Genomic DNA, 7337 nt, shown 5'->3' with positions numbered 1-7337 from the left:
ATAACTCAGGTGAAAGAGGGAGTCGACTGAAATTACAAACTATTTAGAAATGAACAGAAATGAGGGCAGCACACGGCACATCCATGGTGTGAGGCGAAAGGGACAGGAGAAGGGACACAGCCTTGACTGCAGGGATCAGGAAATAGAAACTGCACACGAAGAAGCTAAGCACTTCCCTCCAGGAGAAAAAAGCAGAAAGAAGTGAGGATTCATGAGGTAGAAACAACAGTGAAGACCTGATCAATGGAGTAAAGGGCTGGCTGTCGGGAAGGACCTGTAATAGTGACAAACGTTGGGAAGTCTGACCAATAGGAACAGAGGAAGGTACCCAGAAGTAACGTCAGGTATGAGAAACCGCAAAAAAGCTGTAACACGATGGGGGAATATAGTGGACAATTGACCAGGACATCAGTGGTCCTCACCTGGAGCTGTTCTTCCCTCAGGGTGCATTTGGAAACACACAGGATGGGTTTTGGTTTTTGTTTCTATTTTGGGCTGTGCTAATGGTTGACCTGGAGGCCCAGAAGGTCCTGAGCAGCCTGTCACACAAGAGCCTTTTCCACCTGAAGTGTTACTTACATCCTACAAGACAAACATTGACCCAGATCCAATGAACAACGTGGTAGGGAAATGTTTTCCATGTATAGATAACAGGCAAAAGATACTATCCTCAATATGTAAAGAAGATCTAGAAACCAATTTTTGCAAGCACTAAACAGTAAAATATGAAGAAAAGCAGAAACATAGCCATAAAAAAATATGTAAGTGCATAGAAAATGATCTAAGAGATAACACGCCAAATTTTACTAGCAACAAGGAATAAAAGTTGGAATAAAAGTGGGGGGATTTTCCCCACTTCTGTAATGGGGAAACATATTTCTGCAGTGTTTTAATTTTTACAAAAGAGAATGTATTCTACTTGAACACATTTAAAATTTGAAAGAAATTATTATTAATGTTCAAAAAGACTTAACTTTGAGGATGTTCATTAAAACACGAATGGAAAGAACCTCCTCATGACTTTAAGACTCTCCTGAAACTTTTCTAATAGTTTACTGTGTCTATTTTATTTGACATTTAGATCCTAACTCATTTGGAGTTTATGTTGTGTGCGGTATGCAATAGAGCTGACTTTCCCCCGATCAAGTGGAAAACCAACTGTCCAGGCACCACTCACTGGGTAGTTCTGGCTTTCCCAGCTGACCTGAAATGCCTCCTTTCCCACCAGCTAGACCGCGACAGCTACAGATGCCTCTCGAGTGCCCTGGAACGAGGGAGGTAAGCTCTCCAGCCTGGGCTCCCTGTCTACAAGGCACGGCTACTATCAGAGCCTTCTCCCAAGAGAGCAGGGAGGATGTGACACACAGAAGTGCTCAGGGGCCCTCAGCCACATAGCAAGAAACCCCTCATAGTGACCGGGCGGGGCGAGCCGCCAGGCTCTGGTACTGACCCTGGCAGGGGGACAGCAGGCTGCTCAGGGAGGGGAAGCTCACTGTCTTCAGCTCGTCCAGCTTCTCCTGTAGCTTGGACGCCTGCTGTCTGAGCACTGACCCTCTGCCGCAGGGTCTTCGGCTCTCCATTCTTTGCCACCTGCCCCTGCAGGCAGCACCCCTGGCTCTTGTTCTGCCCAGAGCAGAAGCAGTAGGAGTGCGGCGAGTCAGGAGTCTGCAGGTCCCCGACGCTGACAGGATGACCGTGGTGATGGACATGGGGCTGCATCACTGGGCTCACTCTGCAGATTCCACAGCTGGCGTCGGGCTGACGTGTCAGAGGGACAGAGGGGCTCTAGGGGGCTTCTGAGGCATCAGTCTGAGTGATAAAGTCTGGCGGCTCTGGGCCAAGCCCTTGTCTGGCCCCAGGCTGGTCCCCCTGCAACCAGGCTCCACGTATCTCTCCAACCTCTTTCTTTCGACAGGCTCTTGGGGATGCACCTCTCCGGATTGTGTTTGGAGAAGAAAATTCTGTTAGGAAGGAAGCAAGCCGATAAATTTGCATGCCCCAGATCCTGGGGGTGGGAGAGAAAGTCATCTGAGGAAACCCCACTCTTATCTAGCTGGCCCCATAGGGGGAGGTGGTGAGCTCATCGCCAAGATCCACAGTAGAGGTGTTTGCTTCTCCCTGGCTGCCTGAGGCTGTGATGGCCACACCATCTCCTGAGTTCCTTCCAGAGAGTGCTGTGCCCTCTCCTGACCGGCGCCTCCTGGGTGGCCCTCGGTGCAGTTTCACCCTGCAGAGCGGCTCGCTTCAACTTGTAGCACTCTGGCTTGTCCATCAGGTTTTCACCTGAGGACGACGATGAACCTGCAGCTCCCTTCTCTTCTGCTTCACTCGAATGTCCCCTCAGGCCCCCCAAGGCCCCCCAAGGCCTTTCTGGTGTCCTTTCTCCTGGTGTGGCATCAGGTAAAAGATGGAGGGCACGGCCATGGACTTGAGCAGGCAGTGCTGATCCTCCAGCCTTTTGGAGAAGCTGTCTTTGGCAAAATGTTCACTACAGAGGAAAGAATACTTAGTGGGGGTCCAGTTATCCCTCTGAACAGCTTTTACCCACTGGATGAGCCGTTTTGAGGTCTTTGGGGGGAACCTGCAGGACAAATGACACAGTAATTAGAAAGACATAATTAAACGTCTTTTCCTAAAATGATCTACTATAAAAGCAAAACAAGTGTTTTTGCAAATATCCAGACCTGTATTGACTTCCACATTTAAAACCCGAGTAACGATTGAAGGAACACCTTCTAATTGCAAGTTATTACTGGAATGGAAAGATGCAGGACCCATTGCCTACCCTTAAGGAGCTTACAGTCTGCAGGGCAGATAAGGAAGGTGAGGAACTCCTCCTACATATGCTCAAGGCATACAGATGCTCAGACACATGGCACAGGATGGCATCAAGACCACAGGACAGGCTTCAGAAAGCCCCAGAAACAGCTCCTAGAAGCTCACAGCTGACCAACCGTCCTGCTGTGCTGGGGATGCAGGATTTTGGTGCTAAAAATGGGATGGTTGGTCCCCCATTTACAAGCCATGCCAGGTGTCAGCCAGCAGAGCTTCCCAGACACTCAGCATGGCGTCTGGCGCCAGCTGTGGCTCAAGCAGCTGAGGATGGGCGACCAGCTCTAAGAGGGGGTCAGACTCAAAAGCTGTAGGTCTGTGTTCCTACTGTACTTCCACTATCAGGGGTAAAACGGCTCCCTTTAAGACACAACCAGCCCCTGGAAGATACTGAGCAACATACTGAATATTCCTTTCTTCTCATTAAGGTAAGATTTCTATTGAGATGGAACTGAGCACATGGGGGTGGGGGTGGTCACTCCACAGGGCTCTCTGCTCCATCTGCGGTCATCTAACCCACCTGAGGCTGCTGTGGACCAGGACCTGGGTGGATACTAGCTCCTCAGGAACTTCTAAGTAACATGACCTTCTAAACTTTCTCCATGCTTTCTGAGCCCATCTCCCAAACACCTCCCCCCCAATTCCCACCTCCTTGGCCCCCTACCACGTTAGACCATTATGAATGCCAAGAGCAGCCTGCCTCATTTTCAGACACAGTAACCAAATTTTGGGGACACAAGCTCTAAAAGAAACTGTCCAGAAAGCTCAGTGGCTGACCTCTGGAAATACTCCAATATTACCAGTTCTTTTGATAGACGGGAACAACATGAGACTCAGAACAAACCACTGTAAACTTCCAATAAGACTATAAATGACAAGCGTCATTCAGGTCTTTAAAACTTAACACCCTGCAACATCAAACAGAAGTATCTGCGAGGGGGTCTTTCACGTCAAGTCCCTTCAGTTCACTGTCCTGGCACCTTCAGTGTAGAAGTCCACAGAAAGGGACTCGCTGAAATAGCTGAATTCCAGAAGCCCTCAGGAAGGCGCCAGGCCAGAGGGAAGCCAAACCCCTTGCCCTGTCCGGGGCCAACTTCCTCGGGGGCCCAGGAGGAAGTGGGAAAGGCGCCCCTCCCGCGAGTCCGCAGGGTCAGCCTCTCCAGGAGGCGTGGGCCGTGCCCTGCTCCCCGCAGGATGCTGTCAGGATCCGCTCCAGGCCTCACCTCTATGGGCAGAGCTACCTTTCCCCGGAACCGCCAGATCCTTCTAGTCACAGAGCATCTGGGAGCCCGTGGTAACCCAGGTACAAGTTGCATTTGCTCAGCCACAGTCCTGATGGCAGAGATCAAGGCGGGCTCCCAGGATCAAAGGAGCGGAGAAGTCAGAGCAAACGCAGGAGGACAGCTGACCAAAAGAGGAGCGTTTCCGGAACACACTGTTTCTGGAAATTGTCAGCACCAACTTGAGTGAGGGGAGCTTAAGGTGGCCGCGGGGTGGTGGTGAGAGGGTGGTGGAGGCCCTAAGGTGGAAGCCGGGCGGCCTCCAGGTGGGCTCAGGGTGCGCGCGGGAGTGACCGCCGGTGGCCACGGCGACGCGAGGAGCCCGGGCCAGAGACGCCAGCCAGGGCCAAGGTCACACAGCGCCCGGGCGCTGGCTCATTCGCGGGACCGGCCCCGAGGCCCGGCGCCCCAAGTGAGGCCGCCTCGGGCCGGCCGCGCGGCGTCAGTTTCCCCGCGGGGCCCAGCGGGCAGGGCCGTGGCCGGCGGGCAGCCCGGCGCCCGGCGGAGGGAGGGGCGGCTTGTCCCCCTGCCCTGCCGGTCGGCTCAGTTCGCGGCCCGCAGCCCGTCACCACCTCGGGGTTTGGGCCCCTAGCGGGACCCCCCAGGGGTGCGGCGGCGGCGACTGGGCGGCGGGACGTGGGGGCCGCCGTCCGGCAAGATGGCGGCGCCCAGCCGCGTCGGCGCGGGAAGACGGGGCGCGGAGGGAGCCGGGAGGGGCGGCCGCGGGGGGCGCTCGCCCGGCGCCGCGGCCCGGGACGTCCCGGGGGCTTGGGCGCAGGGCGGCGGCCGGGGCGGGGCCCTCGGGCGGGGCGAGGCCGGCGCGGGGCTCACGGTCGGGATCGGCGGGTCCCGGCGCTTTTCCAGGCCGCCCGCAGCGCCCGGCGACCCCCGCCAGGCCCAGGCCGCGGCGACGAGAAGGGACAGCGCGGCGGCGGGACGCGCTCGGGCGGAGCGCGTCTTGAAAGGGCTTCTGCCTCCCCCGCCGGGAGGGAAGACGGGCAAGCTCTCTTGGTTCTGTTGGGGGCTGAGGGGAGACGCTCCAACACTCACAGCACACGCAGTTGTGTTGTTTCATTCACTGACCAACAGATCATCCAGGCGCTTTTCGGGGGGCGGGGGTGGGGTGTTGGCCCATCCTCTTATGCTGCTCCTCCAGAGGGGACAGTTCCGGAATTTTTGATGCAAGATGTTGTGGCTCTTGGTCCAGTAGCCTTGAAAGCGTTGTTACACGCGCTCTCTTTTTCATCCCACAACAGTTTTGGTTCTTTCATTCCTTGTAGGGAGTGATTTCCTTCAAGAACCCCTCCTCCGTCCAGGAAGTCTTTCCCCTGATTTAATTCCACCTGTCATCCTGGGTGGCAGTGTTCTTCCTTCGGTTTTCTCTTCCTGGCAGCTGCAACATCAATTGACTGAAATCCCAGTTTGTAAACTGTAACGTAGGCATGTTCGCCCAAGATTTCAACGGTCTGTGGCATCTCTTCACTTAAATGTGTTAGGTGGCTGGAGGAAACAGTAGCCCTGACTCCCAAAGGAGCGTGTTAACCAGACGGATTTTCTGTGAAGTTTGTTTTAAAACAAGAAAGTATCAGGGGCTGTTGTACTGTTCGCAGGGGCATAGGGTGGGAGAAGGAACACAATTATTTACTTATCCACTTTCTTTGAAGTTCTTACTGCTTGCATACCTATGACCATTCTTCGGAGAGACTTGGTTAAGGTGAAAAGCACAGTTTAATGTTGGTCATACTACCTTCAGTGTGAAAATCTCATGTTCAAGTTAGGATGATCCCCTATGGGACACGGAAGGCTGCTTCAAAGTAGAAAAGGTGGAAGACCTCTGTTGATGCTGATAAGAATACATATGATATCTGTAGGGTGTGCTGGGGAATTTCTTTTCTGATGTGATGCTGTACATATGTCCTTTTAGGGACGATTAATGGACCAGCCTCCACTGATCCCTGGAGTCCTTACAGATTCAGCCTTCCTTGACCAAGTGTTAGGCAGTTCCTGGTTGTTTTTATACTCATCTGTTCAAGGAACTGCATGTATTTTGGAGTGCAAAGTTTGCCTCAGGCATTGTTCTAGACCCTGGGGCTAGAGAAGTGAAGAGACAACAGCTGTGCCCCGGCTGACATGACATGACACCGTGTGGAAGATTGGGATGTGGGAGAGTGATGTGGGCCGAGCAAGAGGAGGCTGGAGTTGTGGCCAGGATGGCCAGGAAAGGTCTCACTGCGGAGGAGCGTTTTATGTAAGACACGAAAGCAGTGCAGGAGGAAGGGCGAGTGGCATGCTCTGGGAGCAGCAATAGGCCAGTGTGACCAGGGTACAGCAGGTGGGGTGAGGGAACCAGGAGCTGAAGACAGAGGGGTGAGTTGGGCCCAGTCCTGGGGCCTCGTTGGGTCATAGTGCGGAGTGGGTGTCTATTCTCAATGGGATGGTGACCCTTTGGAAGGTTTTGAGAGCAGGAGTAACGTGACTGAACGTATGTTTAGCAGACTCGCTCTGGCAGCTCTTGAGAACATACCACAGAGCATGGCAGAAGCAAGGAGACCAATTAGGAGGCTGTTGCAATAAGCCAGGCAAGAGGCCTTGAGGCTCAGGTCAGGGTGGGGAGGGTGAATTCCGGGTGTGTTTGAAGGTCCGGACCTTAGGACTGTGTACAGGTTGGAAGTGTGAGGGCGGGGTTGCAGAGGGAGGAGTTGAAGCTGGAGGGAGGTTTAGGGCCTGAGCTCAGAAACTCAGGTGGGGAAGACTTGGGGAGATCCTGCTTAGTGGGAGCTGATGGAGTTTGGTTTTGTAGGCGCTGACTGTGAGGTGCCTGTTAGACACCTGTGTTGTGATGTCCAGGGAGCCTTTGGGTCTCCGGGCCTGGAGCTCAGGGAGTAGGCCTGGACTAGAGGTAGGAGTGTGCGGGAGGCCACTTTGGATGAGGGTCTGAGTGTGGGAGGAAAGAGAAGGACCAGGGAGGGGGGCCCAGGGCTGCCGGCATGTGGAGGTCTGGAAGGTGGCAGTCAGACCACGGGCTGGTTGTCTTCTTCACGGGGCCACGAGCGCTGTGTCAAAACACACTCTCAGTTCAAGGAACTGGCTGGTGCCAGCACTTAAATAGCCACACTGTCCATTCCTTGAGGACAGAGCCAGTATCTTATGCCTGCATCTCCAGTGCTTCACATCATGTCTGGCACTTGGTAATCAGAAGAGCAGAAACTGAATTAATAGTCACTT

General features: G+C 54.0%; 1 pseudogene; it reads right to left on the bottom strand.

The window, feature by feature from the left end:
* Positions 1 to 1366: 1366 nt before the first annotated feature.
* LOC131414623 (peroxynitrite isomerase THAP4-like) overlaps positions 1367 to 7337 on the bottom strand; it is a 48272-nt pseudogene continuing 42301 nt past the window's right edge.

This window comes from Diceros bicornis, chromosome 15 (genome assembly GCF_020826845.1).
Source record: "Diceros bicornis minor isolate mBicDic1 chromosome 15, mDicBic1.mat.cur, whole genome shotgun sequence".
Taxonomy (NCBI): Eukaryota; Metazoa; Chordata; class Mammalia; order Perissodactyla; family Rhinocerotidae; genus Diceros; species Diceros bicornis.
The sequence above is the reverse complement of the archived record's forward strand: the minus strand, read 5'-3'. Positions and strand labels throughout refer to the sequence as shown.